Below are 17187 nucleotides of genomic sequence, written 5' to 3'. Positions count from 1 at the left end.
AGTGTGTTCTCTGAAATTGGAATAGCAGAAGTTCTGCTGCATAATTCACACCAGAAGAAGGCAAAGCTAACCATGATCTCAGGTTAGGATTCTCTCTAAGTGAGCCAGGAGAAAGTTAGCTAGAGAAAGTTAGCTAAATTGGGAAGGATTAGCCAGGGAGGGTCTAATGGTGAAATGGATATAAGAATGTTTTCCATAGACCAAATTCAAGCTACTCAGTAAAATTAAAATGGAATTACTGCACATCCTGCCTTACTATGGCAGTAAGAAGTCAAACAAACAAGACCTAGACTTAGACAAAGAGCAGCAAATGACTGCTTTCCATGGGTAGGGAAGGAGGACTTGTAAGTTTATTATTTCTTTCCTTAAATAATTCTGTGGCAGTCTAAATACTGCAGATAGTTGCTGCAAATTGATTATGTTGAAATTCACTCCTCCCCAAGTGATGTAGTAGGAGGTAGGGCCTTGGTGATGATTAGGTCATGAAGACTGAGCCCTTAGTGATGGGTTACATGTCCTTAAAAGGAGGATTCCAGAGACATTCCTTGTACCTCTTGCCATGTGAAGATACAGTGTGGGGGAGGAGGGGGAGGAGGAATGGCTGTGTAGGAACAAAAAAAAGCAGGAATTTCCCAACACCAAATTAGTCAATGCCCTGATCTTGGAGTTCCCCACTGCCAGAACGATGAAGATGGAATTTATGTTGTTAACAAGCCATCGGTTTATGGCAGTCCTAAAACACCAAGGGAACTAATATCAGAAAAGAGAAAAAGGCAGCTTTAGGTATCAGCAAAGCTCAAAATGGAGCCTCATAATTGAAAGGAACTAGGGCCTCCTGCATTTCCCGCTTTCTCCTTCTTAGAAGACCTTAACTGCATTTGACCCCAGTCATTAACAGATGCAGCTCTGAGTGGGAGGCAGGCCTGGAGATTAAGCAAGAAGTCAACATGGTCACCACCTCATGGCATCACTCCAGCCTGGAACAAGTCAACTAAAGAGAAGGTAGAGGTTGTCACAGAAATTCAAGGCCAGAATTTTGATGAAAGCATGACACTTATTCTCTATTTCTAATCAGAATATTTGTTACCTAAAGGGACTACAAAAATATTTGTTACTAAAAACCCATGAGACTAGTTCAAGGGGTCTAATCTGATACAGATGATCGCTCTACTAAATAAAACATAGATATAAGGGGCCCAAAATGAATTTTCATTTTTATTACATTTTTTTACTCATTTTAAAATTACATTCTTCATGCTCAACTTACATCTCACAGCCACTCAAGTAAAAAAAATAATGTCCATTTACTCATTTAAAAAATGGTATTGTTTAACTAGGGATACAGGTAGATCCATTGCAACAATGAGATGTACAAGTCGTTATGTCAAAAAACTAATTTCACAACTTTGGTGGAGGGGGGGGAGATCGGGTTGGGGGAGGTGGGGGAGTATGGGAAGGGATGGGAAGGGGAAACAAAGAGGAGGCAACAGTGCTTGATAAGAAATGTACTCATTATCTTGCCCATGTAATTGTAACTCCTCTGTACGGTATTCTCACAATAATAAATAAATAAATTAAATTAAATTAAAAAAATCGATTTACCACAATCCCTTGTTTTTCCTAGTTGAGTACTTCATTAAATACAGTAGACTATGGCATGATTCTTTAAGTGGACCAATCATCTAGTCTCAGCCTATGCACCATTAAATATGCTTGAAAAAATACCCAATACAAATTAAATACTGAGTATATGTAAGCAAAAATACTAGTCTGGAGTTGTGCTTCAAGTGTTAGAACAAAAGTCTTACAATCAAGCCAAGTAAGCAAGCTAAGCAAGAGCCATACCCTGAGTTCAAACTCTGGTATGGAAGGAAAAAAATAAAGAATATAGCTAAATAAGGAGGAAGAAAGTGATACTAAAATATTTTATTAACCATTTTTTCTGCATTAGAAACTCTTAATATTTCCTTATTTGTGTAGATAGGATAGAGGGCATTAGCGTAGAGCTCATGGTAGTTAGCATCTTGGGTCACACTTTGTTATTGCTCATGGTTCTGAATGCTATTATAAATCACATTGACTATTGTCAGTGTAATTGTCATTTAGATATCTTTGGGATAGGAATGCTATCTGTTCCTTCTTTGTAACCCCTTTGTCCTAGTAAGGTGATAATTATGATGGCAGTGGGTCTTACATTAAACTCTGCCCCAAATAGATACCTCTATTAGCAAAGAGACACATGAGTCTCTAATCAACTCTTAATTAAGATCAATAAAGTTCCTACTTGCTGGTCCTCTGAGCATTCTTGCAAGAACTAGACATGAGGTCCACTTAAAGAATAAGATCCCTTTGAATCAGACAAATTGTCTTAGTCCATTCAGATTGCTATAACAAATGTGTTAACTAAATAACTTAAAAATCAGAAATTCATTCCTCACAGTTTGGGAGACTAAAAAGTCCTAGTTAAGGTGCTAGCAGTTTAGTGTGTGTAAGGGCCATCTTCTGGGTTCATAGCTGGTCACTCCTTGGTGTGATTTTGCTTCCTGGTGGAAGAGGTGAGCTAGCCTCTTCTACCTTTGCTATGTAAGGACATTAAGCTCAGTCACAACGATCCCACTCTTACTATATAATCTCTTCTTGAAGACTGTCCCTCCAATACTGTTCTTAAGGATTCAGCTTTTAACATACACATTTTAAAGGAATACAAATATTCAAACCATATCAAGATTCTCCGGGTAAGTAATATTACACAGGACTACACATGCATATTATAAACTACACCATCTATACCAGAGAGTTTTAAAATAAATTGTAGGTGCTATAACTGAAATGTAGCAAGAAAAGCCTTAAAAGATTAATTTTGGACAGAAGTTTGCTGTTCATATTTTTTTCTCTGCTTAACCAGAAGTATCCACATGGCCTGAGGCTGAATTAGAATTGCCATGGCAATTCTAAGAAAGAGTTAATGTTTAATTATTATTAAATTTCCCATTTAGACTCTAGAAAAGCAAAAGGGAAAGGCAAAGAAGGCAAAGAGAGAATTGTCCTAAAAGTAGACTGGAGAAGTAATAATGGAGAGAAGTCAATGGGATGCAATAGTATTATATCTTCTTCAATCTTTTTTTTTTCCATTCATACTTGTTTATTTTATAGGGTCTTTAATTAATTGATTGGTAAATTTCTCACTCTCCTCTCAGTTAAAGTTTGGGAATAAGACCAAACCACAGAGAAATTGAGGGAGAGAAGGAGGGAGGGAGAGAGAGAGGAGAGAGAGAGAGAGAGAGAGAGAGAGAGAGAGAGAGAGAGAGAGAGAGAGAGAGAGAGGAGCGCACAAAGAGAAAGTGAATGACGTAATAATATTGAAAAGTTGATCTTATGCAAGACAGTTCCCAGAGCACAGTTGTAGAATTCTATTTCCTTCCTAACTTGAAAATAAACAGAAGGATAATATATACTGAACAAATCCTAAGTGACAGGTGCTTGCCATCCTGCATCAGTATGTCTTTCTGATCCTTTTGGACACCAGAATGACAGTTCCTTAGAACCAGAAGTGTCTGTGGATCTTCATTCATTGCTAAGAGTACTGCCTAGGTTCTCCTAGACACCAAATAAGTAAAAAAAAAAAAAAAAAAAAAAAAGAATGGACTTACTAAATCTTTCCTCAAGAAGCCCCAAGAAGTGATACACTTATTCTGCAGCTAAGAACCCAAACTACAAGACAACGGAACCCGCAGGATTTTGCAGACTAGCCTGCCAGACTTTATCTTTTTTACTTCATTTACTATAAAATACTCTCATTCTTTGTCTCTCATGGAACTTCTGATACAAAAAAGCCAAGGCAGCTACTAAAACTCATAACTGTGTCACCAATTAACTACAAAGTTGCTCAGAATCAGAGATTTGTAAATCCGGTAATCTTTTCTTTCCAAGCCAGCTTCCCTTAATCAAAACCAAAAAAAAATCCATTATTTAGTGAAGTCTAGTATTGATTAGCCCTCAAATGCTGTATACATTTGCTCTCCTTTTGTTTTTCAAGAAAATAATTTCTTAGATCATGATTACCAAATTTAGTTATTTGATTTATATTTTTGAGAGTGAACTAAACAATTTTGAAGCTCAAAGGGACCTTGTAGAATGTGTAATGAGGGGCTGGGAAGGTGGCTCAGTGGTAGAGCACTTGCCTTGCATTCCTGAGGCCCTGTGTTCGATTCCTCAGCACCACAGAAGCAAAAAGAAAAAAGCCGGAAGAACATGTGATGAAACACCTTTCTCTAAACAAATGAGCAAACTGTGACATACAAGGTGAGGTAATCTGTACAAAGCCATCCACTGGATCAGGGTAGAAGTAAAAGCTAAGTTAGGTTTCCATGATCCAACATGCTGTATTTAGAATAATACATGTTAACTAGCATGAAGCCAACATACCCTTAATCAAGTATGTTTTTTAAAAAGCAGCAAGAGGAATTAGAAGTTTGCTACCTACCCTTATCTACCTGTACTTTCCTTTAAGTTTTCCTGCTATGCTTAAATTGCTACTTAAGATTTTCAAAATGTGTTCACCTCTAGTAAGGTTGTACACAATTCCTGTGTCTTGGAACATTATTCATTCCTTTGAAACCTCAAATGAGAATTAGAAATATAATTTCCCTCTAGAACACCATGTTTTGAAAGTGTAACTGCCGAACGAATACTCTATGTGTCTGAAAACCACATGGAGAGTCATAATGGAAACCAACTCCTATTTAACTCTTTTCAAAGAAAAAAATCCTTACTAACTCTTGACTTTAACACTGCCTCATTGATTAAGTGAAACATGTGCCACTGGGAAAATGGGAAGAAGGAAGAAAAGTGGTAAAGGGGCATTAGAATCAACCTAATAGAGGCAGAAATTCTGGAGGCAGGGTAGAACCTTACAAGGAGACAGTTAACTGAACATATTAAATCTATGAGACTCGTATGGACTTGTGGATGTCAGTCGAAGAAACCAAGAGCCTAATACCACATACTAATGAGACATTTGGCTGATTTGTAAGTTAGAACTTTTGACAAGAGGATGGTGGTGATGTTTCTGATGGTAAGCCATCATCTAAAATATAATCCTAAATAGGGGAGGGACTTCCATCCTTTATACATCCAGAAAGCAACAGCTACACGTCTATTACAATTGAAGGGTTTTTTTCCCCTCTGTTTCCAAAAACTGGGCCTATTTTCAGAATTAGCTAAGCCTCTGAAGGCACAGAAGCCAAGCCCCTAAGCCTGATGGAAGGGATGAGGATGCACTACTTTGAGAGTCAAATGAGACTTCTCTGCATTAAGAATGATAACTTGAGCTTTGTCTTCCAACCATTGGCCATCAAAAATCCAGGTTAAAAATGTAGTTTCATCCAGTGGCAGGAGGCAAATTTGAATTCTTCCAGTACAAGAAAATAAAACAGAAAACAAACAAACAGAAGTAGTAGCGCAAGATCTTATCAAGAGAGGTGGCCATGAGGTGGCAATCACTAATCAGCGTGTCCCAATAATCAGCGTGGCCAAGTGGCCTGGCCTGCTGGAGGGGGCGGGGCAACGAGAGGCTGACATCACCGCCCCATGGGGCGTGTCGCCGGAGGGGCGGGGCATGTCACCAAAAGGGGAGGGGGGGTATAATGCTGGAGGTCCTGGGGGCATTGGAAGTGACTGGACAGCGGGAAGCTTGGGGGAGGAGCATGAATCCCAGTTGGAAACCATTAGGCAGTAGTCCCATTGGGGTGGAGAAGGGACTGCAAGTTCCAAGAAAGGGTGGGGGGAAGAGGAGTGGGAGAGTAGAGAGGGGGAGTGGAGAATGGAGAGAGAGGGGAGAGTAGGGAGGGGAGTGGAGAGAGAGACATGGGGGGGGCAAGACAGGCCTGTGGAGGGCAGGGCAAGCCTTCTCCAGAGGTCATTTTGGGGCCTCCTCGAGGAGCCAATTGGGGCCCCCCTCTAGGGAGGACTGTGGAGGGGTGCCTAAGGGAACAGAGCAGGGCAGGCCTGTGAAGAGTAGAGAGCCCTGCAGAGAAGGAAGAAGGAAAAACAAGGAATGGCCTTCCCCTTTGGAACTTTGGTGCTTTGGAGCTTTGGAGGTCTGAGGTTTGGAGGTTTGCAGAATGACTAATTGGTAGTTCTGGCCGCCCATTAGAAGCTTAGAGGTTTGGTGGTCGAGGCTGCACTTGGTTTTGGATATTTTTAGCCCAGGACAAAATAGTGTAAATAAATTTGTTATCTTTCTCTGTGCCTCAACATATTGTCTAGCTCTTCAGAGGTCATAATTACAACACTGGAGGGATGATTTCGGAAGGCCGAGAACCTCCACCTTGTCCAAACAAGGAGCATTTGGTAAAATGGAGAGTATGGTGAGACTGTTGATGAGCAGAGAATGTCATAGCCATCTATCTGGCCCCAGGAGCTACCAAGGAGACTCCAGTCAGGAGAATAAGGATCACCAGAGCTGGGATTTGGGGATGTGAATAACAGGGATTGAATCTAGAGGTTTCTACTAAGGATATGCACTCATGTCATCTTCCTCTCAACTCAGGTTCAAGAGCATAGCTGATCAGCATGATCAAATTCCACTCAGAGGGTATTAGGGGGTTCTTACCACAAGTGAATTCAGTCATGTTAAAAGGAGAAGTTATTTGAATTTGGGACCACTTATGTTAAAGGGTTAAAAATATACAACTTTATTCTGGATTCACTTCTATAGAGAAAGCATAGCTCTTACTGTGATTCAAAAGGTTGGCCAAAAGTGAGAGAATACAGATGTTGACCTATAACTGACAGAGATTAAACTTTAGCATTCTCCAAAGAGCCTCCTATGTACAATGAAGTAAATGTCTCAAATTCTCCAAAAGGAAGTAATTTGGGGCATTTTCCCAATACTTATCATGAACAATACTGTAGGAGAGGGACATACAAAGCAACAAAGAAATCATCTTATGATTGCTTAGAAACAATAGCAAGCAAGAAAAACCATTTTAGTCCTTATCTTGGGGTTCATCTCACCTAACATCAACTTATCTGACCGTTTCTGCTTGTCTCAGATATATGCTATAATTTATGGAGGGAAAGGGAAAAAACAAATTGTTTAAATAGGGATACAGGTGGGCCCCTTGCAAAAATGAGGGGTATAAGACATTATGTCAAAAAATGAACTTTACAACTTTGGCAGGATGGGGGTGGGATGGGAGGGCAGGGATGGTAAGGAGGCAACAGTGCTTGATAAGAAATGTACTCATACCTTACTCATGTAATTGTAACCCCTCTGTGCAGTATTTTCACAATAAAAAAACTTATTAATAATAACATAAGAACTTGTCAAAAAATCATCAGATGTAGTATTTTCTCCAATTACAATTTCCATTTCATCTGCTTCAATGCCAAACATCCTAATCTGAGATTATTCTCAATTTGCAAATCCCAGTCACTGACAACCCTCAAGGTTTAGGTCTCAGTGTGAAAATTTTCCTGATTTCGTTGTCAGTGGGTGAATCCAGAATGGATTGATATACATAAGCAGGTTCATGTCCAACTCCCTCTCCTGCCCTAATGATAGTAACCCAAAGGGTGTGGCCTTAGAATCCATCTTAACATCTTTATTGAGATTCTACAATGTGTCCCGCATTCAGACAGCAGTATTAATCAGCCAGGATTGGAAACCGATCTCCAAGCAGATCTTCATTTTAGGACCAAATCCTCCACTACATGGAATCATCTCAACTGGTTAGCTACACTGCCTGCTGGCTTCCCTGGACAGAATAGCAACCTTTCACACCAAGACGGGCCAAAGGCTGTATTATTATTATTACTCAGTCAGAAGAATGCTGAATTGCTCTTCTTAAAAGTCATAGGACAAGGGCTGAGAAGTTGGCTCAGTGGTAGAGCACTTGCCTTGCATGCATGAGGCCCTGGGTTCGATTCCTAAGCACCACATAAGTGAAAAGAAAAAAGCTGGAAGTGGCGCTGTGGCTCAAGTGGTAGAGTGCTAGCCTTGAGCTGAAGAGCTGAGGGACAGCACGCAGGCCCAGAGTTCAGGCCCCACGACCGGACCCCAAAAAAAAAAAAAAAAGTCATAGGACAAGTGGAACCCAGTGGGAAAGTAAACTTATTATATTAAAATCTATATTTTAATTGTAGTTGAAGTGATTTTAAACACAAAATTTATATTATAATAATAGCAATGAGATAAACTATTAAAATAAACTATTAAGTTATGCCAGAATTTGTGAGATTTTTTTGACATAGAAGATAAAACTTTTCCTGTTTTGTTAAAATGAGATTTCTTGGGAAATTTCCTTATTATGTTATTTAACTTGTTCCAAAGTACTTGAAACCTCAATGATTGCCTGAACTCAATGTCAATATCTTGTAAATGTTATGTACAAATATGTTCTTTAAGTGACCCAGTGGTTTTCCAGATGCTAAACGTAGATGAATTTTATAACTTGAGGCTAAGGATGGGAGGGGGGAAATAGGGAGAATAATGGAAAGGGTGGCATTGATCAAGATGCAATGTACTCATATCTTGACAAATGAAATTATAACCTCTTTGTACAACTATATATATTACATAATTTATGTATAATTTAATATATGATATATAATTATATCACATAATTATATAATGTATAAATTATAGTGGTATATATTATATATAACACATTTATAATATATACACATTATAGCAGTAATGTCCCCTATAGAAAATTAGGATAGTATACTAGTTATTGCAAATAAGGGAAACCATGGGACCTATGTTTCTTTGGGGCTGGCTTACTTCACTAAATATAATTTTTTCCAAGTCTTTCCATTTCCTAACAAATGGGGCACTGTCATTCTTTCTGATGAAGGCATAGAATTCCATTGTGTATATATACCACATTTTCTTGATCCATTCATCTACTGAGGGGCATCTGGGTTGGTTCCATATCTTAGCTATGGTAAATAAGGCTGCAATAAACATAGTTGTTCTGGTAGCTTTAGTATGGTCTTATTTGTGATCATTTGGGTAAATACCCAAAAGTGGATTGCTGGGTCATAGGGGAGCTCTATGTGGAGTCTTTTGAGGAACTGTTATACTACTTTCCAAAGTGGCTGAACAAGTTTACAAGCAGAAAAGTTCAGATAAGATAATGTTTAGGCGAAATCAACCCCAAGATAAGGACACAAGTGGTTTTCTCTTTCTTGCTATTGTTTCTAACATATTTATAAGGTGATTTTTTTTTTGTTGATTTGTATGTCCCTCCCCCATGGCATAACCTTTGTTTTCACTGTAATTGATGTTGGTATAATTTGGGGAGCAGAAGGGAAAAGACAAATTGTTTAAATAGGGATACAGGTGGACCCATTGCAACAATGGGAGATAAAAGATGCTTTGTTGAAAAACGAACTTTACAACTTTGGCGGGGCCGGGTGGAGTGTAGTTGTGGAGATGGGAGGGCAGGGATGATAGGGGAAAAACAAAGGAGGCAACAATGCTTGATAAGAAATGTACTCATTACCTTGCTCATGTAATTGTAACCCCTCTGTATGGTATTCTCACAATAAAAAACTTACTTAAAATAAAAGAAAGAAAGAAAATTAGGATAGTAATGGTTACTGGCCTGAGAGTATTCCTTCAGCAAAATGACAACTACCAAATTATTTAAACTACACATTATCTAAAACAGACTTCCAGTTTACATGAGGGAGAAAATGATCTTTTCTCATTTTGTATTAGATAGAACTTTAAGAAAATTTCAAGCCTGGTGCTGGTGGTTCACATCTGTAATCCTAGCTACTCAGGAGGCTATGATCTGAGGGTTGTTGTTCAAAGAGAATGGGCAGGAATGCCTGAGACTCTTATCTCTCAATAAACTATTCAGAAAACTGGAAGTGGTGCTGTGGCTTTAAGTGGTAGAGCCCTATCCTTGAGGAAAAGAGTTCAGGGACAGAACCCAGGCTCCAAGTTCAATCTCCATAACCTTTGAAAAAAAACTTGTAAAATCATGTGCAAAATGAAAAGTGAAATAAATATCATCCAATAAATGATCTTAAATTTTAATGAACTTTAGATATATCTTCAAAAGTGGAAAACAAGTGAAAAATCAAGAAGCAATTAAACACATTTGTTTACTTAGTGAGACCCAGGTAGCTCTGCATGATTATTTTTAAAAAATAGGTTGTTCTGAAAAAGGGATTGTAAAGTTGTTCAATAGCCTCTGTAATCCATTTCTTTTTTTCTAAACAGACTTTGAAGTAATCTCTATTATCAAAGAGGTTTAAAGTGCAAATAAGTGCCTGGCATTGTTAGTGAGCCTTAGATTCTATTAAAATATTTGCAGCATCTCAAACTAATACTCCCAGAAAGAAAAAAAAAGTTTCTATGAATGCTCTGTTGATTTGGCTTCTTGTAGATTAGTTCCTTTCTTTGTTATAGGATACTAAATAAAATGTGTAAAGTATAGGTTACAGTTTAATTTTGAAGGTTTTCAGCCTGTTGCTTACATTTTTTTAAAGTTTAGGGCAGATATGTAAATATAGGGTCATTACAACTTTATATCAGGAGACTTGCTATTTTTAAATTTTTATCACTTTTCCCTAGGTCGTCGTCTTTTTTTGGGGGGGGGGTTCAGTCGTGAGACTTGAACTTTGGGCCTGGGTTTATAGGCTTAAGCCACTACACCCAGCTCTTCAGCTCAAGGCTAGCACTCTAGCACTTGAGCCACAGCACCACTCCCAGTTTTCTGGTGGTTTCTTGGAGATAAGAATCTTACAGACTTTTGTGCCTAGGCTGGCTTTGATCCAAGATCCTCAGATCTCAGCCTCCTGAGTAGCTAGGATTCTAGGCATTAGCCACCAGTGCCTGACTAATGTTTTTATTTATTGTGTGCTTTTATCATCAGTTAATGTTAATTTTTATTAGACAGAAAGCAAAGGAGAAAAATATTGGCAAAGTAAGGAACTTTTTTTAACATACCCTTTGTGTTCTCCTTTCTGTCCTTTCCCATATGCATGTTCACTGTCAAATCCTTGTACTACAGGGATAAATATAAAGAGAAGGGCAATATACTATAAGTAAAAAGAGAAGGACAGTGTGTATTTGAAGGCATTTTCTTTCTAGAATGGCATTGTAAACTGAAGATCCATGAATTTAGGGGACGGGATCAACTTTAGCTTTACAAAGGAGTTTAATATTTACTTCAAAGACTTATGAGTAAATCTTCATAGGAAAGTGATAAATTAGTAATATCTATGGGCTTAAAACTTTGGGTTTGACTTTGTTTCTAAAGTATTTGTGGATGTGGGAATACATATATATATTTTTTCAGATTGATTTAAGCAATATGATAATTATCTGAAAATGCAATGTTCCATGAAAGTCATAAAATTTACTTCTTCTATTGATATTTCTACTTATTCATTTGCCACATGACCAGCATGAAGCTGAAGGTAGATTTTACTTTCTCAGATTATGCATCCTCTTGAGGTAGTTTTGTACCTAGCATTTTCAAAGCTTTCTCTGTTGTGTAGAAATGGAATGAAATTGTTGAGGCAACGTAGGTGCAGATGTGAATGGCCATGTGTAGTTCTAGTATATTTAATTAGATTTGTGAGAGTTATTCATTCATTCATTCACACTTTTTATTTTTTTATTTTTATTTTTTGGTAGATCCTGGGGCTTGAACTCTGGGCTTGGGCACTGTCCCTGTGCTCTACTACTTGAGCAACAGTGCCACTTCCAGTTTTCTAGTGGTTTATTGGAAATAAGAGTCTTACTGACTTTCCTGCCTGGGCTGGCTTTGAACTGTCATCCTCAGATCTCAGCCTCCTGAGTAGCTAGGATTACAGGAATGAGCCAACAGAGCCTGGCAATTCACACTTTTTTAAAGATTCAAAGATAACTTAGAGGAAAAGTTTTCACAAAGCCACTAAGTTGCTCATTGAACCCACAAAATATATCTGGATAAAACACTGCTTTAAATTAAGATAGCATGTGTTTGAATTTAGGGTTAAGGGCAAAACATTTACCAGGTCATTTTTTTTTCTGTCTTAAATTGTAAGTTTTACTCTGAATCACTAAATTGTTCTCTTCTTTTATCAAAGGGTAAAAAAAAAGTAAAAATTGCATTTGTACCTGTGACACTGCCTTTAGTGTGTTAACAAAATATACTAGACAACTCAAGTTAATTTTCAGTTACTTTCAACTAATTGATAGTGAAGAAATAAATTCTAAGTTTTAAGAAAATTAATCTCATGCTCACATTGCTTTTAAAACATTTTTTGCCCTATGGAGAGTGCTTTAGTCAGGGAACCTTTCTCTTAGATGACAAAAACACTAATTTCACATAAAATAAAAATAAACTCCATATACTCATTTTCCTTCTATTCTTGATTACGACTGTTTCAGGAATACATAAATACATGTGGAATTCTTTTACATACACTTTTCTCTTGAGGTCCCATGTTGCCTGGTTTTGCAACTAATATGTCTGGCAAAGATCCCTAACAGCTTAAAAATCAGCCCCTTGGATGGTCACTTACCCTACCCCTAAACATTTTTCCTAAATGATGGCAAGATACCAGAGGTTTGAGGCAAAAAGAAAAAAAAATCATTTTTTATCCTTGGCATCAAGCTAGGTTGTGGACTTGCTAGGAAGGCCCTTAACCACTCTAAGTCACTCCATCAGTCCTATTTGTTTATTTGTTTATTTTTTGAGATAGGGGCTATCTTTATTCTTGGGCTAGCCTGTGTAGCTAGGATAACAGGTACACATCACCATACCCAGCGTTGGTTTTTGTTTTTTTTGTTTTTTTTGTTTTTTGTCGGTCATGGGGCTTGAACTCTGGGCCTGGGCGCTGTCCCTTAGATCTTCAGCTCAAGGCGAGCGATCTACCTCTTGAGCCACAGTTCCACTTCCAGTCTCTTAGTAGTTTATTGGAGATAAGAGTCTCACAAACTTTTCTGCCGGGCTGGCTTTGAACCGCGATCCTCAGATCTCAGCCTCCTGAGTAGCTAGGATTACAGGCGTGAGCCACTGGCACCCATTCTTGAGACAGAATCTTGTATACTTCTATGCATTAAGCTAGTCTTGAACCACCATTGCCCATGGCTAGGATTATAGGCTTAAGCCACTACACCCATCATCCTTTGGTCTTTCTTAAGGTTTTAATTTAATCATGTCAAAATGTATTATTGTAAAAAAATTAAATATAACCTATGTAAAAGCAAATTTTGAATGTGAAGGTCATTTTTAATGCACTTAATTAGACAAAAAGCCCCACCTTTATTGCTTAAATTTGAGTATGGTCTGACTTAGGAGTTCCCAATTCCTATGGAAATAATTTTAAACAAATTGTGGGACATGTGGACCCAAGCTTATGGTTTGACTCTAATATGGAAGAATGATCTCTCCGAAAGAATAAAAATCCTAGTGGCTATAAATGGATCAAAAAGAATTAGATTTTTTTTATTTATACTTCAGAAATGTAATCAAGTGAATGAAATGGTTTCATATACATTTTTACATCCGACAGTAGTAACACACTGTTCATACATTAATTCTATAGTAAAATGTACATCCTTGTTTTTTTTTCCTTATATTTTTTTCCTTTTTTTTCTTTTTAATTTTTTTTGTTTTTGTTTTTGGCTAAGTAAGATATGCCAAGTGTTCATGGACAAAAACTCCCATCAAAACAAACCAAAAAAAATTCCAAAAAACTCCCATCAAAACAAACCAAAAAAAATTCCAAACAACAACAAAGAAAATCTTTCCTTGCAACCTGAACTAGTGAAATAACAAGGGTAAGCCATGTTCCTTTCAATAGCTCAATGGCAGTAATAAAGCTATTGTCTAAATATCTGTTAATATTGGCATGTGTAAGATGAAATCTCACAAATTCTCAAAAATGTAAATGGCCAATTTGAAAACTTTACAAAATAGTATATTGGATTTTGTGACTGAATATGCCCAGAGACATTAAAGTCCAGGATGGTTTATTTTAAGTGTACTTCTGTAGCTCTATTCCTAGCTGACTATCCTTCGATTCCCTAATCACAAAGAATTGCATTCTTATGAAGTTCAGCAGCTGTAGACACAGAATGCTGATGACTTTTTTTTTCTCCAGATCTGAGTTATCGAAAGAAAACCCAGTTAGTGGTAATTCTACCAAATACTTGTAACAGTCACATAAAATTTTAATTGATTTTCAAACAGTACAACTGTGCCATGAATCCAACCACATAGAATATAAGTGTTAAGCCCACTAGGTTTAAGCAATTGTGTCTTTGTAGACTAGAACTATGTAAAATAAAATCTGATAACTCCCTGGTGTTAGAGGTAGACAGTTTTCTTTCAAATCCTAGGTTTGGTCCTTTATTTTATTCAGCAGTGAAAGCCATGAATACAGAACAAATAACAGCTGTTACAATTCTCAACCATGACTTCTAACGTCAGAGAATTCAAAGTATGAACATAGTACACAGTAATGAAAAGTATCAAAAATTAGTTTACCTCAAAAAAGATAAATAAAACAGGTATATCCCACCAATACATAAACAGATGTTTGTGCTACAGTTAAAATTTGCTGTATACAAAAGATCATAGTCCCCAGAATCAGCTTATGATAGAAGCAAGAATACATGAGCCATTTAAATTGTCAGACATTATGCTTTATAAGGTATGCACAGAAGTTCAAGCAATAAATACATACATTAGTTCAAAGCCTTACAATAGCTACGCAAAGCAGATGCAGAAAAGCAGATTTGCTATTACTAGCAAGCAATGATATAAGAGTAAAAATTCATGAAATGCATTAAAGCAACATTTTTCTTAGAAAAAAGTCTGGTCATTTATGGGTCCACCAACATTTTTACATAATATGCACAATTATCAAAATACAGACCAAGCATTTCAGAAAACTCCAAAAAACCTAAAATCTATTTTCAAAGCAATTGCAGTTTTGGAGGTTTTTCTGGTATAATGTGCAAGCAGCTATTTCTTTTTAATTGTATTCATATAAAACCCATGCAAAACTCTACAGGTATATGCATTCTGTGGCTGAGACTTCCTTTCAAAAGTTTTGTAACTGAGGTATGCATACTTTAGCATTGCAGTCTTAGGCCACCCTTCTGTTGGTACAATTCTCACTGTAACTTTCAGTTCATCGAAGCATTTGAAACATGCACCCGAAAGACTCATTTTTCCTTTCAGATAATCCTTATAGCAGGATCCTAGATGACTGAAAACCATCCTTCACAATACCAATCTTTCTTTTGATACCATATCCAAAACTTCCGGTTCATTGATCATGACCCAAAGACAAACATAATGAAAAGTAGCAGTTACTGCGACGTTCTCACGTTTCATGCAATCTGCCATAATTGTTCTAATTTTTTTCTTTTTTTTTCTTTTTTTTCTCTTTTTTTTGTTTTTTGTTTTTTGATTTTTTTTTGCAGAGGTAGAAGCTTTCAGAAAGCCTTTTGGGTAAGTGGGAAAACCCTTTTGAAAGCCGTATGTCCTTTTATTTGGTGTGATAGATGACTGGGTATCTCTCTAACTCTATTTGCTGATTTCAGCAAAGAATAAACAAATGAGCTTAGTTTGCAAGAACCTGTTCCATCACATGGAACTGGTATGTATGTTAAGCTCTAGCAGCCACCTTCTGTCAAAACTGTTTGTAAAGCAATAACCATAATCAGGTTATGAGGTCCCTTGGTTGGGGGAAAAAGTATTATCAAGACTTGGCACAGCACATGAAAAGCAACACGGAAAGTTTCTAGGGTTAAGCAAACATCTGACTATGCTATCTTCCACTACATCATAATGTGTTATCATAGTTTTTGGGGTTTGGAGTTGTCAAGAAAACCAGCATTCCAACAATTTGGCCTGCGCAAGTCTTTGAAGGGAGTGTATTGTTAGTGTTAGTATCCCGTATAAGAAGAGGCAGAATTATATGTAACTTTGGTTTGACTGAAAATAAATACCATGGACTACAATTGCTATAATCTTTGCTTTCAGTGTAAAAACTCAGCTAGATCACTTTAAAATCAATATGAAATTAATTTTTGGCTTTACTAGACCTTTTATGTTTGGTTCCTACTTTTTTGTTTTTTGTTTTTTTTTTTTTCATTATAACTTAAGACTATAAAAAAATAGTACACAACAAAGATTTGGACCATACAAGACATCTTCTAACAACATGTACTCATCACCGAAAATAAGTGACTGGAAGGGGTGGGGGGGAACAAAAACACAATGTACTATATATATATATAACCATATGCAATCTGCATTTGCATCAAGTACATAATCGTTTTGGTCAGTGATCCACATTTGTTGCTTTCTAGCATATCATAACTTCCACTGCGGATTTTGTCCTCACCTCTGTCTTTAATGAAAGCAAATCTTCATTGCATGTAGATGGACATTTGGCCTCAGAAGATTACTCTGTGACTGAATTAACACTTTTAGTTGTGGTTATTTGTTGTTGTTGTTGTTGTGTTTCTTTCTTTGTTTAGGGCTAAATGAAAAGATCCCAGAGGTCATCAGAAAACAGCAGGTAGTTCATGGAAAAGGTTCCTTTGTACGAATTGAAGTTACAGAAGGCTGACCAAAGCATGTGGCTGCTTCTGTCCTTGAGCTCTTGGCCATGGTTAGAGTTGGCTTTGGTTTGCAGCTGTAGCCTTTGACTGTGTTTGCAGGTAGACAAAGCTTTATCACAAGGAGGTAAAGAGTACAGTTGTAAGATCTATGCAGATATGCAAATGTTTCTATGGTGCTTGCACAGATAATGTTAGCTTAGGATTGCACTTTACATCTTAACACTAACAGCACAGACTGGAAGCCTAAGGTTTCAGATGGTTGCAACAGTCTAAATACTGTGTTTTGTAATAACTAACTTATGTCATTTACAGTTGGTGGCACCAACATAAAAAACAAAAAAACAAAAAAACTAATGTTCTGTTGTTTAAAATTCAGCTAGATACAAGCAGTGACACTAATTTCTGATACTACTCCTGTGCAAATTAAAAACAATAGCAACAAGTTGAACTTGACCAGCAATTGTTTCTAACATTACAACTACTGAATGCTGGAAAATTCACATTAATGAAACTAACACTATTTTTGGCAGTATATGAGGCGCATTTGCTTTCTACAGGACATGTATCCTCATATTCAGTCATTTCATAAACCC

General features: G+C 37.1%; 1 protein-coding gene across 5 annotated transcripts in view; it reads right to left on the bottom strand.

Annotated features, from left to right (window-relative positions):
• Positions 1–13525: 13525 nt before the first annotated feature.
• Foxp2 (forkhead box P2) overlaps positions 13526–17187 on the bottom strand; it is a 513305-nt gene continuing 509643 nt past the window's right edge. For all 5 annotated transcript variants that reach the window (XM_069996601.1, XM_069996600.1, XM_069996604.1 and 2 more), the window contains one exon: positions 13526–17187. This exon is cut by the window's right edge and continues 502 nt beyond it. The gene's annotated coding sequence lies outside the window, so the exon portion shown is untranslated.

This window comes from Dipodomys merriami, unplaced genomic scaffold, assembly GCF_024711535.1.
Source record: "Dipodomys merriami isolate MVZ:Mamm:240054 unplaced genomic scaffold, mDipMer1.0.p SCAF_5, whole genome shotgun sequence".
Lineage (NCBI taxonomy): Eukaryota > Metazoa > Chordata > Mammalia > Rodentia > Heteromyidae > Dipodomys > Dipodomys merriami.
The sequence above is the reverse complement of the archived record's forward strand: the minus strand, read 5'-3'. Positions and strand labels throughout refer to the sequence as shown.